The sequence below is a fragment of the Danio rerio genome, chromosome 13 (assembly GCF_052040795.2).
Source record: "Danio rerio strain M-AB ecotype USA chromosome 13, GRCz13ab, whole genome shotgun sequence".
Classification (NCBI taxonomy): Eukaryota; Metazoa; Chordata; class Actinopteri; order Cypriniformes; family Danionidae; genus Danio; species Danio rerio.
In genome coordinates, this window is record NC_141033.1 from 39,007,177 (window position 1) to 39,028,477 (window position 21,301).

The window sequence follows — 21,301 nt, forward strand, 5'->3', positions numbered from 1 at the left end:
TACAAAACTAAAAGTACCAAATTATTTCTTTAATAATCGGTTTAAAATTTACTGATGCCCTGTTTTTCTAGGCTTTATTGGTGATAATGGTTTATTCTTTTCATAATAAAATTATATTTGTAGAGCAACCCTTGTTCTGTTGTCATTAATATTTTAATAAACTTCAATTTAAGGAACCGTTCGAGATATGAACAAAAGCAAGTGGTGCAACAAAGTTTGATTTAAAAAATCTTGAATGGTTATAAAAATCTTTATAATCATTAAAAAAATTATTTATAAAAATAATTATTTAAAAAATCTTGAACGATATTAATGATATGACGTAGTTCCGTAACCTTTCTTCTTCTGTTTATCCGTCTGACTGTACGGTGGGTTTGTTTTGACCGCACCCTGTCAATTTAAAGAATACCACAACGGCCAACACATCAAGTCTAAAAGCCTCATCCGTTTCGTGAGGTGCACGCACAGTCAGCAGAGGTGCGCAATGCATCGCCAGGCGAAAGTATAAATCAGGCTAAAATCACCCACTATTACTATTGGTTACACTCATGGGAAACATTGGCAGAAATGTGAAATATTCATACTCAATTTTGTAAATGTTATGATTGTAATAAATACATGAAACGAGTAATGTAATATAACTACTATATTTGTTAATAAGCAATATTAGTTCAAATAAATTTACATCTGGATCCCAACTGATAATCTTAATAATAATGTGGAGTTTGCATGTTCTCCTCGTGTTCGCATGGGTGTCCTTTAGGTGCTCCGGTTTTCCCCTTTTACCCTGGGATTTACTAAGCCGAAGGAAAATGAATGAATTAATGAATGTTTATCTCCGGCCGGACCTGTGTTCCTTCTAGCAACAAGACAAGATAACATGTGCTACCATAAGTTTCTGGGATATTCAAAACTGCTTTCAAGATCAGCTGGTCAGTGGGCTGCCTATGAAACTTGTCCTCATGTTCAATAGCTGCTCAACAGAACACTGCATTTAGTGAGAGGATACATTTAAAGACACAGTATGTAAAATTATTTTATTAAACACTAGAAGTGTTATAGATTTTGCTGATTAAAGTACTTGCATTAATTATCCCAAATGTTTTGAAGAAATCCAGAGAAATAAGCAGTTTTTTCTAGTGACACAAACTGTCGCCATGATGTCACAGCCTCTATTTCCAATTTGGTTTTATAGAAAACAGGGAAAAAACTAAATATTTACCGTCACTTAAATCATTTTTAATGTGTACAATTTTTTTAAAAATATATAAATATATACAATTAAAGTCAGAATTGTTAGCCGCCCGGAATTATTAGCCCCCTTGTGTATTTTTAGGGTTCCAGAGTATTTCTGCTTATCAGAAATAAGATTTTTTTTCAACACATTTCTAAACATAATAGTTTGTTCTGTAGACAATTGATAAAAAAATATTGCTTATACATAATTAAAATTCCTTGCTCTGTTAAAGAGGTGGTCCACTATGATATCATATTTTAAACTTTATTAGATGTGTAATGTAGCTGTGTGAATTAGAGCTGCCTGATTCTGGCTTAAATGACAATCGTGATTTTTTTTGCCTAAAATAAAGATCACGATTTTCTCACGATTCTGTTGATGTAAAATAAAGGTAAATATGAGTGGGCTATTATTATTGTTATTCTCAAACATGTGGTAAAACAGCAATAGGCTTTGTGTAGGTGTACTGTTGGCTAAAATGCTAACTTTTGGGACTTGGAATGGTGGACTTGAACAGACTTTCGATTTGTCCTGGTCATTAATGCTGATGATAATTCTGATGTTGAATTATTGTGTTTGAGACATATACTTACAATATGTCATTTTCTGACAGGATTTTCGTGAATATAGAAGACTGGGTGGGTATTTTTGCATTTCGGAAGAATTTTTAAATAATTCTGAGTTTAATTTTAGTTTTGGATATTTTTGGGCTGGAATCAATCAGCTACATCTGGCAACAATGTGTGCGCTTTCGGTTTCATTTTTACTGCTAAGAGCGTTTCACTTCCCGCGCGGCTCACAAACGATCACTCTGTGCCACAAACTAAATGTTATATACAACTTTATTAGCTGTTATTCACAGTATAAGCAGCTTCTGTTCACTAAAGTAGACTTCATTCAGAGGCGTGCGCTCTGTGGTAACAGCTGACGGTCAGCTCACGTCACGTGTGATTTTGCGGTCGCAAATACATTACATGAAGACAGTATGTAACTCTTTCAACACTATTTGGAGGTGTCCACGTTGCTGAACAACATATGTAAAACATTGTGAATACTCGTGCGGCCACCATTGCTTCTCCTGAACTTGAAAATATGATCGACAGAATCGTAGAAATGCTGGATTCAGATCGTCTAGGGGGTCGAATCGAGATCGCGATCTTTTTACGATTAATTGTGCAGCTTTAGTGTGAATATAAGCAACATCTATGAATGTAAGAAGCTCAAAGTAGTGCAAAGGGAGACATTGGCTTGTACAGACAGAGTTAGCTTAGCAAAGCCTTTAGCGAACGAAGTTTGGGGACTACAAAAAAATACATTCAGGCTAGTGAAATCACAGCTTTCGATTACGCGCATTCACCAAGTACATACACCCTACGTGGCTAAGGGGCGTGGCCAGAGGCAATGAAATGTTAGAACAGAGAAAGCTAAAATGCCGTCTAAACACTGCTATTTCCACAGAGCTTATGCTGCTACCTGTAAGTATTTTTAATTGTTAAAATTAATCTGTTAAATCCATAGTGCCTAGCGTTAAAAGAATGTTGTAGCGAGGATGTAAACAAGAATGTAAACAACAGGAAATGCTGTTTGCCACAGTTAACAGTTTAGCTACAAAGCTACAGTTTAGCTATACAGTTTAGCTGCAGTGTCTCTCTATGTGGCCACTTTCCCTGCATTATATATCTCAAGTAACAAACTCGCAAAAGATATGTGAATGCCTCATAATATTTTCACATGCTTTTTCCGAATATATGTGAAAGACACTAGTCACATTTATTTTAGAGAGCAGGCGTGACGTTTAGGTGTGTGCTCTTCATTTTCTGTCTGATTCAGGCACAAACTGATATGGCTCACAGCTACTCTGACTGACAGTATTTACACATGCTTGTAAAGGCGTGATGCTTTTCCTAGTGACGTGAAGCTGATCCACGAATCCCAGCACATTATGTTAGTTGACCAATCAGAGCCTCTTAAGAGTGGGTGTTTTGGGGGAACTAGGAAATATGAGAGTCGTTTTCATGTTAGCTTAGTAGCTGTATATAATCATAGTAAGATTTATGACAAAATGATGTGATTTTCTACAATTAAAGTATGAGCACACATTGCTTTGCATCTTATAACACAACCAATTCTTAAAAATACACTCTGGAGCACTCCTTTTAACATAATTTGGGAAATATTTGAAAACGAAAAACAAATTCACAGGAGGGCTAATAATTTTGACTTCATCTGCAAATCTTGCCCTGCTTTTATAAAGATGGCCCACAAATCACATCAAGCCCTTGCACAAAAAAATTGAGCCTAAACACAAAAGCAACAAAAACTAAAAGAGACATTCAGACACGCACATATAAAGATATGCATAGCCATGCAAATACACACATAGACAAATGCATGTAAATATAGACAGGCTCTTCTCTGCTCACTCAGCAGGAATTGCTGCTAGATTTCCTCACACCTACACCACAAATATTTCTTCACTCTAGCTCTTTTTAACTCTCTCTTTCACTCCTTCTCTTCCTGCAATTTCTCCCTCGCTCTTTTTCTTACTCGCTCTGGTGTGAAATACAGCACAGCTCAGCTCGTTGCCATAGCAACTACAAATGCCAGAAAACCTACAAACAATCAGGCAGCCTAACACACGCATACTCAAACACACACACATAAACACGAACAAACTCCCCCATAAGCCAAGTAAATGACCTGTTTATTTACTGCCTTGGTGAAAACTGTTTTTATAGATCCACCTGCAATATCTCACTTACATACAGTGGAGTCAAAAAATCTTTAAATAAGAGTGCAAACTAAAAGGGCATCTACAAACCATTTTTAAATGCACTTGTTTTTATCTGGTGCTAAAATTCATTTCAGTGATACATTCACAAATGGTCAGCCAAGACCAGTGGTGTAAAGTAACTTATTACAAATACGCAACTGACTGTAATTGAGTCGTTTTTCTCAGGAATTGTTATTCACTAAGTAGTTTTAAAAATGCATATTTTTACTTTCCCTTGAGTACACTTTTAGTGCTGTATCTGTACTTTTACTCCAATACTTTCCTTCAACCTGCAGTCACTACTTTATTTTTTCTTGTCTATGGGGATTAGAAAAATAAGTCATGTGATTCCTGTTCTATCAAATCGCACATGGAAGGAAATTCACATCATAATGAACTACTTGAAGACATGGGCGATTTAAAATTGCAGAAAAAACAGTTTGGAAGCTTTAAAGGGGTGGTCCGCTACGATATCAAATTTTAAACTTTAGCTGATGTGTAATGTAGCTGTGTGAACATAAACAGCATCTCTGAATGGAAGACGCTCAAAGTTTTACGAAGTTAGCTTAGCAAAGCTTACAATGAACGAATTTTGAGGACTACAAAAAAACATTTACGGGCCTTTTATGTACTTTTACCGTGCACACAGTCTGCGCAGCGAAGGGGTGTGGCCAGAGGCGCTGTAATGTTTAACGTTTTTAATGTTTAACTTCTAAATGCTGCTATATCCACAGAGCTTTTTCTGGTTCTGTATTTGGGCTTCCAAAACGACAAAAACACGACAAAAAGACAGAAATGCTTACAGTTCAATATTATGTTCCAGAGAATTATAAAAAACATAGCAAGCATGATTTGACAAAACACAGCTTCCAGAATCTCTCCCAGTTCAGTCCTGGATTCGGTTAAAATCTTCTTAAAGGAGCAGCTCCAACAAGCAGAAGCTGTAACCTGTGAGTTTTTTTAGTTAAAATTGATCATGACCTGTATAGTGTCGAGCCTTAACGGTATGTTGTAGCAAAGATGTAAACAATGGGAAATGCTGTTTGGCACCGCTAACAATTTAACTACAAATTCATATCTATCAGTCAAACCGCTGTAAACACACACACACTTCATCAGCACCTGCAGCGTCTCTCAATTGGCAACTTTTCTATGCGTTCTACATGTCAGAGAATGAAGTCGCAAAAGATATGTGAACGATTCATATTACTTACACACGCATATTCCAAATATATGTGAAAGACAAATATATGTGTAACGCGTTCAGTTAAAAAAAATACAGGAGAAATAAATCAAGGCTCACACAGGTCGCGTCCCACATCTTGTGCTTCATTCTTCTGTCAACAGTGTCACTGTATATTACAGAAAATATCTTAATCCGAGCATCAGAGAAAAAAAATAAGAAACATCAGTCCAGCGCACATGTACCTCTCGTGTTACACGCGTCTACACACAGTTCTCACTCACTCACTCACGCAAGCACGCACACACACGATCTCTCTTAAAGGAGCTGCACCCCATTTTTACTTGTTACAGACACTTGCCAGATTTTATTTTAGAGAGCGGGCATGAGGTTGACTGACTGTTTACACAGCACAAAAGCGCGTGCTTGTACTGGCGTGACGTGGAGCCAATCCGCCAATAGCAGCACATTATGACAGATGACCAATCAGAGCCTTTTGAAGGCGGGCCTTTCGGAGGAACTAGGAAATATGACAGTCGTTTTCATGCTAGTTGAGTAGCTGCATATAATCAAAGTGAGATTCATGAAAAATAACGTGATTACCTTTAAGTAAAGCATGAGCACACATTGCTTTGCATCTTATAAACACAATCAAGCCTTAAAATTACATTCTGGACCACCCCTTTAAAATGTTCAAGAAGATCTTTACTAGCAATGACCATGTCACTGATGAGAAGATGACAGATGTTTACTGTATGATGACCGAAATGCCTTATACAGCCAGCAGTCACAAGATGTCAACATGACATCAAATTGACATTGTACCTTAACGTCATAGGAACGTTGAATTTTGTTTGGAAATGAAAATCAGGTTGACGTTGACAAGCTAAAACCAACAAAATACCAACATCTGATGATGTTACAACTTAACGTTGTATGGACGTTGCCACTATGATGTCAATCAGATGTTGAAATTTGGTTGCCATACCAAATGAATAAATGTCAGTATTTGATGTCAATATGATGTTGGCTCGACGTTGGATTTTGTACTCGCTACTCTTGAGTACTTTTGAAATAAGTGCTTTTTACTCATACTTTGAGTAATATTTACAACAGATCCATTTACTCTACTTGCACTACATTTTTAGGTAAGTAATGGTACTTTTACTTGAGTATGATTTTCAGTACTCTTTCCACCACTGGCCAAGACACATTACCTGTTTCCACCTATATTGACCACTTGTGTTCACATTAACATACATATGAAGGCAAAACGAGACAAAAGACAACAAAGAGAGGGCAAAACTACCCTTAGGATTTGTGTTAGAACAATCAGGACTGTAAACAATGTGCTATTTATATGTTTTTGAAGTTGCTGGTTTAAACAGGTCCAAAATACATATGTTTACTATATAATAATGATCAAAGATTGCACAGCAAAAAGGTATGGGTATCATCAAGGGCATCGCAAGGCAGGGGTAAAGCTAAGGACGACTTTAAGGGCCCTCCTACTTTGGGCCACTTTACTTCCTCATTAACAGACCGTTACGTAACCTAGTTACGTCCCCTGTTAATCTTGTCCATACATCATCCACATTTCTTTCATATTTTATTACCTATAATATTGTAGATTCAGCAGCAGGTTAATCTGCCATTAGTAGTCTTTCATGCAGAGAAATCTCAAGTGTTTGGATCAGGAGCAGAGCTGAGGGGTGGGTGGTCTAGGACAATTCTAAGGCCCCCTTTACACTAATACCTTTTAGTTTTAAGATGATAAGTTTTTTTTGTGGTTACGCCTTCCATCCACACTTCCCTGGAGTTTTTGAGCCCTGAAAACTGAGCTTTCTGAAAACGCTGAAGAAGCTGTTTTGGTTTTAAAACGCTGCTGCTCAGTGTCAGAGTGGATGGGGGACAACGGAGACATCTGAAAACAGAAGTGTAGCTGCAGACATTGGACTATCTGGGGCTTTTCCCTCAATATTAAGTGCATAATTTTCAGTCTTGCACCCTTTCCTTAAGGTCAGACTTCACAAGTTTAATATGAAAAACAAACTCCCGAGAACACGTCGGGTAAAAACTGTGTACTGTATAACATCATTCGCATCACCCTGGCTATGGTGTTTCACCATCTTAACAATAAAATGAAAACATAATATGAGGACCTGCCTATTTTCATTTTGATTTTAGCAATTTAACAGAAACCAAAAATGTTGAGGCGTCGTGTAGTTGCATATATGAGAGTCATTTTCACTGTATTAAACCAGGGCTCAAAATTGCGACCATTTTGGTCGCATATGCGCCCGAAAATTAATCTATGCGACCTCATAATATATATGGGAGCATTAGTGCGACTGCTGATAATGGTTGTAGTGCGACCTGTTTTGATTTTTTGTAAAAACGTGCTGAATCGCTCTTCCCTGCCGCTATATTGGTTCATATTAGCTGTCATTCACTCAAGGTATTCCGCTGTCAGATGACAGGGAAGGAGCTTTTATGACCACGGGAAATGCAAACGGCTGAAGAGTAAAAACTTAAAGCACACAGGTTTGAAAACCCCACCTAAAGTTGAGGCGCAGATGAAAGCGATCATGACACGTCACGTGGTGAATAATGATCCGCCAGCTGAGATCAATCGAGTACGCGCTTCTTGGAGAAGGTGCCCGAATCTCCATGTGTTGCATTCACTGCGTGTTCAGCGCAAACGTCCGCTAAAAGTCAGAAGAAGCTCGCCTTTACTAAGTTTACACTGAAACTGCGGCTCATAACAAAGACCGGATTTGCGCCGATGGTTTGCGCAATAATCTTGCGCTGCCTACTTATTAATTGGGTCGGCTGATTCGCCAGCTTTTCCACAAACACAGAAAAATGAAGATCAGCTCAGACTGAACCTTTAAATTGACACAAACTGAAACCAAAACTTTAAAAGAGTGATAGAAGTGAGACTTTACTTTCTTTCTTTTGTCTATTCTTTTTTAAGGTGTATATTATTTTTTTATTTATTTACTGATGACTGCTTTGCAGCTTTCATCATTGAACTGAATGATTTATTATAATCTTTTGTTTGTTTTGTAGCAGAAATATTATTTATTAAATTGACATGCATATAAAAACAGCAGCACAAAATAAATATTTCTTACTGCAATGCTTCATTTTGGTTTGATGCAAACTATACAATTATTTTTCATAAAGTAACAGACTTTTTATAGCAGATAACCTACATTCATGCACATTTAAGGCAGCATCATAATGAGAAATGGAATTCATTACTATTATTGTCATTTTCATCATCATTAATATTCTATAATTATTAGACATTCATTTTGGAATTATTGCACACAAATATCAATGTCTTCGCAGCATTAGTTAGATAGTTGTTTCTGGTTTTTGTTAGTCCTATTAATGTTGTTTTAAAATACAATAAATCCCTTAAAAAACAATTTGCAGCTGTGCTCATTCATTTTTGGTGGGTGCTCCTAAATTTTTTCTGGTGCTCCTAAAAAATTTTTGGTGCTCCTAAATATTTGAAGTTGGGAGCACCGGTGCTACCAAGTAAAAAAGTTAATTTCGAGCCCTGTAAACATATTTATAACAAAACAAAGCCTAAGAGATAATAGCCTCCTTTTATTTTCTAACAAAAATATGAAACATACTATGTCTCTTTTGCTGAATATTAGTTTTAATAAATCAATAATGGTCATTATAAAAGTATAACGTACAATAAGTTTATACAATATACCAAATAAAGGCAAGCAATCACTCAATATGCACAATCAATGTATGTGGTTATATAATATATTAACTTATCTTTACGCTCAGCCGAAACACTTTATCTGAGAACAAGTAATAGATTCAAAAGACCATTAGATATAGACAGGATGAATTAAATTTCACATTTAACAACTATAGTGAGATGAAATCCAGCGGGATCTCCTTGATGAACTGTCTAATCTGCGCTGCTCTCACCCGGGGAGCTGTGCTCAAAGCACCCACTAACTGCCTGGGGCTCAGCGCATGCTAGAGTGTGTGTGTGGTCACGTGATGTGCGTTTTTAGCAGTGTAGTAGTATGGATGGAAAGCTGTTCAGGAATGCTAGATGAAACACAATTTTGCTGTTAGAAAAATATATTTAATATGCATAAATACGACTTTGACATGTAAAATTAATTGATTTACATTTGGTTATGTCTAATATGAGCTAACCTCATATTAGAGCAATGTTGTTTTAAAAGATGATAAATAAACCATATTAACAAACATAACTGTAAGCAAAAGAAAACAAGTAAAAAACACACCATGTGCGAAAATGAAAAGATGATCACACGCATGAGGTTAACGTTAGGCCGATTATTAATCTGTTCAAAGAATGGTCAAAGCGAAAGCAACCGGTGCTGGAGCTCTTGAAAGCAGCAAGACTGTCGGGTGCATGACCATAACTTTTTGTCCAGTCTATTTGAAAGAGAACCAATCACACTAGTTGCGTTTCCAGGCATAGTTGCTTTACGCAAGGAAACGGGAGAGTGCACGCGTTGGCGCAAGTGATCATCCTCTCATTTGGTATTCACCTGCTTTCTTTTGCTCAATTATTTTTGTCAGTCTGCTGCTTCTCGATTCTAAAATCAAATTTGCACAAATATTGGACCATCACTTTTTTCAAACTCTGCTTTTAGGAAAACTACTGTTTAAAATGTATTTTCAACCTGCCAAAGTGGCTAGTGATGGTGGCTGTCTAACCCGCCACAGCTGAAATCCACCTGCATTTGGTGGGTGTTAATGTCAAGCCCTGGTCGTACTTAATACAGTCCCTCCAGGATTTCACACTTTTTTCTGAATTTTGCAGTCTAAAATGACTGATTTTGCTGTGGATTTTCTTAAGGTTTGCAGCAATATTTGCAGCCTCATTTTGTGTTGATTTGCTGTAAAAAAAAATAGAAAAAAAGTCAATATCAAATATATATTTTTATTACTCCTAGATCCAGACACAGGGTTCTGTGAATTTAAAGGATACTGTATGTTAAAAAAATTTGTATTTAAATTGTGTGTGCTCAAAGATTAAAATGCACTAAATCCTCGCACAGGTAGTCTCTCATGAAGGCCATCCCAGGAAAAAACAAAACAAAACAAAAAACAGGTATTGTTTTTACATTGAAGTCAAAATGATTCGCCCTCCTGTAATTTTTTTTCCTTTTTAAATATTTCCCAAATTATGTTTAACAGAGCATATCATTGTTCACAGTAATACCTATAATATGTTTTCTTCTGGGAAATTGTTTTATTAAACTTATTTGTTTTATTTCAGCTAAAATAAAAGCGGTTTTACATCGTTTAAAAAACATTTTAAGGTTGATATTATTAGCACCTTTTAAGTCATTTTTTTTTTATTGTCTACAGAACAAACCATCATTATACAATGACGTGTCTAATTACTCTAACTTGCCTAATTAACTTAGTTAAGTCTTTAAATGTCACTTTAGGCTGAATACAAGTGTCTTGAAAAATATTACATATTGTCATCATGTCAAAGATAGAAGTCCACTTTCGTTTAAATGAATCTGCGTAGCGATGACGTCATAGAAAGCATCTAAACCCTGAATTTGCGGGGAATGCACACCATTTCAGACAAAATTATGAGATCTGCAAGATTTTGTTTGCTTGATTTTGTGATCAATTCAGCGATGGCAAAATCATGAAATCCTGGAGGGACTGTTAATACTGTTATATTCAGCCATATCAGTTAAAAAAACTAATAACTTTTACTTCTTTATTTATTCAGACCAAATAATACAGAAATGTAATACTATTTACATATTATTCAAATATTTGACATTTTAAATAGCTGTTAATAATTATTATTTGCATATTATAGCAGATAACCTATAAATATGATCAGCTTTTCAGTATCTCTGCCAAAATGTTAATAGTGCTATACTGCCAGGCTGATAGTCCTACATTACATGCATTCTCAGTGCAGCATCAGAAGCTTCTAACAACACAAAGTGTGTTGTCTGTGTGTTTAAGTGTGTGCTGCTCACATTAGCTCCGCCTCCTCAGGTGTGCATGTGTGACAGCTGTTACCTGTTTAAACAAAATGCTGACCGCACACACACAATGACATCATCCTCTCTGGGTGGATGAAATGCCTCTCTGTCTGTTTATCTCTGTGTTGGCTAAGGTCAACATCATTATTGCTTTACATAAACCCTCGAAACTTAAATTCATCTCCTCCAAACGTTACACTCCAGTTTTCTCTCCATCTGTTTCTCTCGCCCTGTCTGTCTATTAGTGGGCTGTTTGTTGATGTCTGCTGGCTTTCTACTTCAGACAGGAAGTGCTGATCAGCCCTTGAGACGCGCGGCCCACTGTCTCGCTTCCACACGCATTCCACATTATCTCCCCCCCCCCACACACACACACACACACACACACACACACACACACACGCGCACGCGCACACACTTATACACCCTCCTAAGGTGAGCCTGTCTCTTACTTCCACGTTTCCAGAGACACAGTTTAATGGCTCATTAATAATCGTATCAACACAGCCAACGGCTTCACTTAGAGCTAAACGCTGAGTCGCTCGGATCACTGCTTTCACGTTAATTAAAGTTAAAACCCACAGTGTTTGTGCACACACTTCCTCACTGCGGCATGTTTCAGCTCCCGGGGCAGTGTTGCATTATCTAGACAGGCTTACAATGAATGAGGCCTGTTTCTGAGTAACCCTGCCGGACAGTAACAAGGAACAAAGTCCTCGTTTTGAGAACATCATCAGGTTAGGAGCGGCACGTGATGATTTGCATGAAGAGCTTCTGCTAAGATTAAAAAAAGAAAAAAAGTCGGACTTGACATATTTGACTTTGCAAACTGGAAAGCCACAGGAGGATCAAACGCAGTCAATAAAAGAAACTTTAAGAACGCGCACACACACACACACACACACACACACATCAATAAACTGCATCCCGCAGCATCTTGGCCTGGCTTGACACACACACACACACACACACACTCGGGGTAAATGAGGTGGCAGCATTTTTTTGCACTATTGTAGATGTATTCAAGCTGTCCTTTCATTGGCTGAAAGAGCACAGCGAGGGATGAAGCACCTCATCACACCCTGACGTCAAACTCTAGAATAGAAAACAGGAGAAACAGCGTCATGCACTTCATCTTGTAGGCCATTCTATAGTGTGTGTGTGTGTGTGTGTGTGTGTGTGTGTGTGTGTGTGTGTGTGTGTGTGTGTGTTAAATGATGGTGTCATAAATTCATTCATTTTCTTTCAGCTTTGTCCCTTTATTCATCAGGGGTCGCCACAGTGGAATGAACCACCAATCTGTCCAGCCTAGGTTTTACACAGCGGATGCCCTTCCATCTGCAACATAGTATTGGAAATACCCATACACACTCATTCACACACATACACTATGGATAATTTAGCTTATTCAATTTACCATATTGTGCATGTCTTTGGACTGTGAGGAAAACCGAAACACCCAGAGGAAACCTACATGATCACGGGGAGAACATGCAAACTTCTCACAAAAATGACCTAGCCGAGGTTCGAACCAGTGACCTTCTTGCTGTGAGGCGACAGTGCTAACCACTGAGCAACCGTGTTGCCCGATAAAATGAATTTTAGTTAGGTAATGCAAGAATAATTTAATAGCCTCAGGCCCAATCCCAACTCTACCCCTTATCCCTTCCACATGCTAACAGGAAATTTTCCTGAATAGACCAGTTAGAGCGGAAACATGGCTGTCCATGCCAGTCAAGAGACCAGGTTTTTTTGCCATTAATGAGGGTTTTACCCTTAAACATGCATCTGTTTTGCTGCATTCATGATGGTGTTCATGTTTTACGGTCATGCTCTTCAAAGAAACATTCATTCATTTTCCTTCAACTTAGTCCCTTATTTATTAGAGGTCGCCACAACGGAATGAACCGCCAACTATTCTGGCATATGTTTTACACAGCAGATGGCCTTCCAGCCACAACCCAGTACTGGGAAACACTCATGTAAGCGGGCTGAGAGAGCTTAATGTGCTGCAATTTCTGAAAACACATGAAATTACAAAAAAACACTAGCAAATTAAGAAAAGATCTTAACTAGTTTGACAGCAAATTCTCACAACGCAAACACATAATTAAAACCCACTGCATTTTCTCACTACACAAAAAACATCGGACACACAATGGAAATATTTCAATGGAACCCAAAATGTGACAGACAACGCTGTGCCGCGGCTATTGCTCAGTGAAGTTGCAGGTGGTCTTTGAAAGGTGAGTATTTTTTATTTTTTTTGGTTTATTTTTAAAAAGCCAATTCACTTGTCTTTAGTGTTTAGCCTAAATAAGCATATTCTAAATAGTAGGGTACATCACATTTTAGGGTCTCCTTCAAACCTTTTCTTTGTGTTGGAAACATTGTAGATGTATATAAGCAGGATAAAATGCAGCGCGTTTTCATTAAATGTTTGCATTGTGAGAAAATGCAGCAAGTTTTATTAATTTGTTTGTGTTGAGTGAAAACGCATGTGTTTTTTTAAAATGTGTTTGCGTTGTGAGGATTTGCAGCAATGTATGCTGTCAAACTGATGAAGATCTTTTCTTAATTTGCTGATGTTTTTTGTAATCGCACGTGTTTTCTTAAATTACAGCACATTAAGCTCTCTTGGCCACTGTACTCAAATACTCTCACATTCACACTCATACTCTACAGACAATTTGTTTACCCAATTCACGTACACCGTGTGTCTTTGGACTGTGGGGGAAACCGGAGCACCTAGGGAAAACCCATGTGAACACGGGGAGAACATGCAAACTCCACACAGAAATGCCAACTGTACCAGCCAGAACTCAGTGATCTTCTTACTGTGAGGTGACAGTGCTAACCACTGAGCCACCGTACTTTCACTAACAATAGCACCTTTAATAACTGCTACTCAATAGTCCTACAATATACATTTAATCGAAACCCGATGACTTGAGAGAATAACTCTGTCAGAAAATTCTAGTGGCATAGAATTTGCTTTTTACAGTACTTCAGTATTTAAATCATTAATTAAATCCATGAATACGAGCACTGTGCAAATAAACAGTACAGTTTAGACATGGGCCGGTATAAGATTCTGACGGTATGATAACCTTGGATAAAAATACCACAATTTCACAGTATTGTGATTACTGCTCTAAAAATATATTCTTTTTAAATGTCTGGGTAAAAAACAAGAACTTTTTTCTGCTTTGAACGCAACGGCTGCATCTGAAATCACAAACTTCCATATTGTATAGTACGCTAAAAACAATATTAAGTCAAGTAGTTTAAACAGTATGCGTGAAGTACCCAGAATGGCCTACTACTTCAGTGAGATTCTGAAGTGCATATCCAATGGAAGCTACGCTATTCCATGATGCACCGCGAGAGAATTCATAAATGGGAGTGTGTCATGTGATGATGACAAAATGGGATCTAGAGCTCCATTCATACTACTCACATTCATACTGTACAAAACATATTTTTCTATTGTAGTAAATTCAAATGCTATACCTACTGAGTAGTACACAATTTTAGGTCATTGGTTTCAAAAACAGATTTCTTAACAATTTAATGGCACCTTTGGATATAATTTCTGCTGAAGATACTGTTGTCCTAAACAAAAAAAATAAAATAAAAAATATATATAAATAAATTACTAAAAATTCATATATATATATATATATATATATATTTTTTTTTTTTTTCTTTTTTTTTTTTACTGCGGTATACCTTGAAAACAGTTATCATCCCATGCCTTGTACCGTTTTGGGCTTTTGCAACATGATCCACCAGTCATATTAGCTGTATGAAACGGAGTCTGAGAAAACCTAGAGACTGTTTTGTTTTTTCAAGCACTAAATATGGTGCAAAATACCTTTGGGAGAGAGAAGCCTGTTAAAAGTTACTCTGCTTACGCCTTCTGGAATGACTACATCAGTGCAGGTGACATCATCACATCTTATATGACGTAAGAGCTAGGGATGACATATAATGATGTGTGTGTGGGTCTAGTAGTGGTGTCTCATTTATTAGGAAAATATTTTCATCCTCCTTCACACACCGTTCCACAAACCAAGGCGTAGGGAGGGTATAAAATAAAACTGGGATTGGGCATTACTGTTTTGATTGAAATTGTACAACAAATCTAGCCTTTCAAACCTAACATTCATCTTTCAATTTCTAAACAGGGACATTGTTCAATCTACCCTATTTGCATCTGCATTTGAGTGGATGTATATTAAAAGTGGAGACCAATTTGTTTTGGTATATATCATATATCATATATCATTGCCTGGATCACACAGCAACAAGCTGGAGGTACAGTGAATATCTTGGTGGATATACAGTAAATCACCCAGATTGTTCAAAATGGACCAATATATACCTAAATTAGGATAACAAAAATGTTTGAAAGGTCATTTTTTAGGCTGGTCAGCTTCTGCGGTCAAATAACACTCATCAATGTCAAAATGACTAATTTTGAAAATTTAATAATAAGACATGTATCAAACCAACCAGCTACTAGAATCCAATCGGTGACATCCTGCTCTCTCTCTCTCTCTCTCTCTCTCTCTCTCTCCCTCTCTCGTGAATCCAATATGGAAGTAATTGAAACTGAAATTCATCGACTCGCATTTGGGGGCTGACTCCAGGAACTCCAGATATTCACTGACTGCAATGCTAAACTGGCCAATTTTACATCTGATGTTTACAGCCTGGCACAAAAGATAGTTTTGGTTCAAACAGCTAATATTACCTTTCATGACAACTATGAAGGGGGTGATTTTTTTTTATAAATCATCTGTTTTATTTTTATTCAACTTTATTAAGTCTGCATAACTAAGGACATAGCCACTTAAATGACAGCTAAGTCTCGCTGGTCGCCGTCATGTCAATCTGGCAGATTAGCTGCTGAACTCAACATAAACATCTTTTTTATTTATTTTTTTTAATGTAGCTTTACACAGTCAATTGCCTTTTGGATTTATTTCCTACAATTATCAGAAGATATGGCATGCTGTGAGCACTTAACTGTGCTCACAAACCATTCAAGTTCCCTTCATTTCCCAGGTGAATAAAATTATACATCATATCTATAAATGTATTTGTTTTAATTAAGATAATTTATCATTTATAATTTCCTTTAGATCTGTAAAGCACTCCAGATTCTGACAGATTGATTAGCTGTATGCTATAGAACAGTCATTTGAAACGTTGGCTGCGTCCGAAACCGCATACTTCCATACTATATAGTACGCTAAAATCAGTATGCGAGCCGAGTAGTATGGCCGAATTCATAGAATTCGAAAATCAGTATGCGAGAAGTATCTGGATGACTTGCTACTTCCGGCGAGATTCTAAAGTGCGCATCCCATGCACGCTGCGCTATCCCATGATGCCCCGCGAGCGAATTCATGAATGAGAGTAAAGCGACGAAACTGACGCAGGTAGGTCACGTGACTATGAAAGATGGCGGATGTAGTACATCCGAATTCCATTCATAAATTTCACATACTGTATAGAACGTACTTTTCTAACAGCCGAGTAGTACGTTTAAATTTAAAAGCAGTACCTACTGAGTAGTAGGCGGTTTCGGACGCAGCCGTTGTCATACAGTGTTATGTCTGAATTTCATAAATAGCCTTGCATTTACTAACACAGACTTTATGTAAAGAATTTGGAAGTCATTAGCGTTTTCCTCCTGTAGAAAAATGTCGCAAGAACAATGTTTAGTGGCTCAATGTATTACAACTGTTAAAAGAAAAGCCTGTCTAAGCAAAATGCTATAAGGCATCTGCAGCTCCTCTCACGCTCCACCTCTTTGCTCTTGTTTGGTATCCCCAGTCGATGTGATGAAGCGCGAACAAAATGGCGACTGTTGGCTATACTTACTTAATTTGTAACTTAATTTGTGCTTACCTATGAGTGACGTCACAGATACTACGTCCATATCTTTTACAGTCTATGCTAGAAATGACAAGAATAAACATTTCGAATTAAAGAAATATATGAAAATTGAGGGGGAGTACAATAATTTACGAGATTTTATGTAGGTGAGAACTACAGTTACATGAAGAATTGTGTAGGGCACATACAAATTAAAAATCATTTAGAAATATTAAACATTTAATTGATTGTATCTACAGAAACAACATTACAATGTATTTCAGGATTTGTGCTTAATATGTCATGACATGCCTGCTAAATATGAATAGGCATTCTGAGAGGGAGGTAGTCTGAGTCAGTTACATCAGTAATTGCTCACTGTGACTGGAGGAAGTTTCTTGACAGCTTCATAAGTAATTGAGATGTTTCTGCATGAACTCTACTGAACATGATTGTTCTAAACAATGAGGTAAATTATTGCAGACATATGGGTTCAAGAAAAGCAAGAGCAACTAATTAATAACTTCAGAGCCCACAACAGGTAAGGTTAATCTGAAAATATCTGTGTCCTTGAAAAATGAATCACGTTTTGAATGAATGAAATCTGTTTTCATCATACTACATAAAGCATATGGTGAGGTTTAATGTGTTCCGGTCAAAACCAGTCAGTTTGCTAATAGTGCGAATGCTGCCATTCAAACCTTGAAACAAACCTTGTTGCGTTTTGACTGAAACAGGAATAAAACAAAGACGTCTAGAAGCCAAAAACAGGACCTGATATCACAAAATGCAACCATAAAAGAGTCAGAATGATCAAGCATTCCTGTTTTTATTTTGTTATAGTTGCAATGTTGACTATTACGGTTTACATGTGTTGAAAACAAATCTTGTAATAGATGTGAATAAGAGGAATTTACAGTCCTATTTCGATTATTTTACACATTTTATAAGCTCTTCAGCTTTTGTTTAGTGTTTAGCCCAGCACACACCATTGTTATGGATGTACACCAAAAATATAATTCGTAAAAGTGTTTTTTTTTGTGCTGTATCCTTAGGTTTGGTCTTTAAAAATACCAGTCTTGGTCAGTACAACACACACTGGCTAAATTGAAGCTTATGCTCAAGAACTAAAAATGCCAGCTTCCATCAAGTGGTAAGGGCAAAATCAGGCATGCAATGACGCCTCGGGACATCACGTGTTTTATATGCAGGCCTACACGACATCTGTGCCCGCAGAACTCCACGTAATTGAAGCAGCTGCCATTCACAAAGTTTTACACTTATCCTGCCACTTACATGTTGCTTTATTGGATACATGAGCTAACTTGATTGTGCTTGCAGCTACCAATAAGATGGAACAGAATTTTTCATCAACACTATGCATTAAAAATAAATAAATAAATAAATAAAGCTATTTATGTAGAAATGCATCATCTACACAATGATTTCGAAAACTATGTTTAGTTCTGAGATTTGAGGCAGATTTTAGGAAACTCTTTAGGCCTGCTTTAAAACAGCCAGTGTTTCCCCATGGGATACTCAACTTACCCCAAAGTGAATGAGTGAGAGAGACACAGAGAAACACAGAGGATTGACTGCCTCTAGTTTTAGTTTTAGTCTTGAAGACATGAAAAGCTAGAGCAGGCTTTGCCCCTACTACAATAACCCTTTACTACCCTGAAGTCACACACCAAGAAAATACACAATGCAGATTATCAGACACAGATCTCAGAGCACAATGTTATGTGGCTGATTCACATTCACTAAAGCTGATCCTTTTCCTGTTTCTGAAGATTTCCATCTCTCTTATCAGAGGAGTCATCAGACCAGACCTGCAAACAGAACATTTAAAACTTGCCCAAGGCAGACTGAACTACTGCAGTAAGGGAACACTTAAACTAAGCCAACTGGCCGCTGTACACCGCACAACCACTGCAGGACCAATTTTGACATTTCAGTACAAAAATCACATTTTCCTAAGGAAACTCACTAAATGATACTAGAGAGCTCACTAATGCATCTTGGGTGCTTTTAAATCTCACATACAGAGGTTTTTAACTACTTATCAATTCAGAAACGCAAAATACTTTAACGTAAATGTATGAAAATACACTCACCGGCCACTTTATTAGGTACACCTTACTAGTACTAGGTTGCCTTTAGAACTGCCTTAATCCTTTCAACAAGGTAATGGAAATATACCTCAGAGATTTTGGTCTATATGGACATGATAGCATTAGGCAGTTGTTGCAGAATTGTCAGCTGCACATTCATGATGAGAATCTCATGTTTCACTACATCCCAAAGGTGCTCTATTGGATTGAGTTCTGGTAATCGTGAAGGCCATTTGAGTACAGTGAACTCATTGTCATGTCCACGAAACCAGTCTGAGATGATTCGCGCTTTATGATATGGTGGGGTATCCTGCTGGAAGTAGCCATCAGAAGATGGGTACATTGTGGTCGTAAAGGGATGGACATGTTCAGCAACAATACTCAGGTAGGTTTTGGTGTTGACACAATGCTTAATTGGTACTAATGGGCCCAAAGTGAACCATTAATACAAGGCAGGATGGATCCATGCTTTCATGTTGTTGACATCAAATTCTGACCCCACCATGTAAATGTTACATTAGAAACTCATCAGACCAGGTAACGTTTTTCCAGTCTTCTATTGTGCAATTTTGGTGAGCTTGTGCCAATTGTAGCCTCAGTTTCCTGTTCTTAACTGACAGGAGTGGTACTATGTGTGGTTTTCTGCTGCTGTAGTCCATCCACCTCAAGGTTGAATGTATTGTGCGTTCAGAGATGCTCTTCTGCATACATCAGTTGTAATCTTTCGATCAGCTGGAACCAGTCTGGCCATTCTCCTCTGACATCAACTTGTCTCTTTTTCAGACCATTCTCTTTAAATTCTACAGATAGTTGTGCGTGAAAATCCCAGTAGATCAGCAGTTTCTGATATACTCAGACCAGCCAGTCACTTAAATCCCCTTTCAACTACATTCTGATGCTCAGTTTAAACTGCAACAGATCGTCTTGACCATGTCTGCATGCCTAAATGCACTGAGTTGCTGCCGTGTGATTGGCTGATTAGAAATTTGCATTAACGAGCAGTTAGACAGGTGTACCTAATAAAGTGGCCGGTGAGTGTAAATATGTTAACACCTGATTATATGCATCTTGACCCTAAGTAAGTCTTTTGGCAATTATCATGGCCACAAATTTGAATGCAAATTTGAATATTTCCACCAACCAACGAGTTTTATTTGTTTCAATAATCTGGCTTGTGTCATTTAGAGATGTACCATATATTGGCTGCCATATTGATATCAGCTGATAAATGCTTTTACTTTACATTGTATTGTTTTTGGCCCAAAACTAAAGTCATGGAGGGACATACTGAAGCAAAACGATACGGATTACTTCTGCTGTTTATTGTCAAATACATTAATGTTGTATAAATAAATGTAAAATGTAATGTCATTTGTAAATGTAATTTATTGAACACACAAAAAGAGTGAAAATGACACCAAACCATTGAACGTCAGTGTAAATTTATCCAGAACATTCACTGACACTTTGAATGTTCTCACTGAAAGCCTTATGGCATTACAGAATGAACTGAGGAGACCCTATAAGCCTCAACTGATTGGCTGAGAAAGTGTCAGAAAAGGACATGCGTACAAATGAAAATCTGACCTCACAGAAGGAGAAAAGAAGTGAGAGTTCACAAGGCCTCGCTGCTGTTTTAGGCTGAATCACCTCACACCTGTCCAGCCCGAGGGGCTTGTTTCCACTAAATTTCTCACAGACCTACACAGATGTTAATAGGCAGGAAATGTGATTTGCTGATTCTATTGGCCCACTCTGAACTTGCTGACATACTTTCATGCATAAACATACAGTTAACTGTGACCGATCAGATGGCTCCTCACATGCGTTCACTTTCTTAACTTAAATTCACTCCAGATTTGAGTTCCTCCATATGTCTTTTATGAGATGGGGTCAGGGCCTTCTCTATACCTGCAGTGTGTGTTTGCAGATTTCATTTTACCTCTCTACTGACCTTTCAGTCCTGTCAGAATGCAAACAATAACCAATCTGTCTGAAGCGCGCGCACACACACATATACACACACACACACCATTAAGTTCACAGAGGGTGTTTAATGGGCAGTGTGTA

General features: G+C 37.5%; 1 protein-coding gene and 1 long non-coding RNA gene across 14 annotated transcripts in view; one reads left to right on the forward strand and one right to left on the reverse strand.

The window, feature by feature from the left end:
• actn1 (actinin, alpha 1) overlaps positions 1 to 21,301 on the reverse strand; it is a 71,985-nt gene that overhangs the window by 48,401 nt on the left and 2,283 nt on the right.
• Positions 1,379 to 12,413, forward strand: LOC147841157 (uncharacterized). Its single transcript, XR_015506260.1, has 3 exons — positions 1,379 to 4,448; positions 4,518 to 7,445; positions 8,763 to 12,413. It is a non-coding gene; the product is annotated as an uncharacterized LOC147841157 (long non-coding RNA).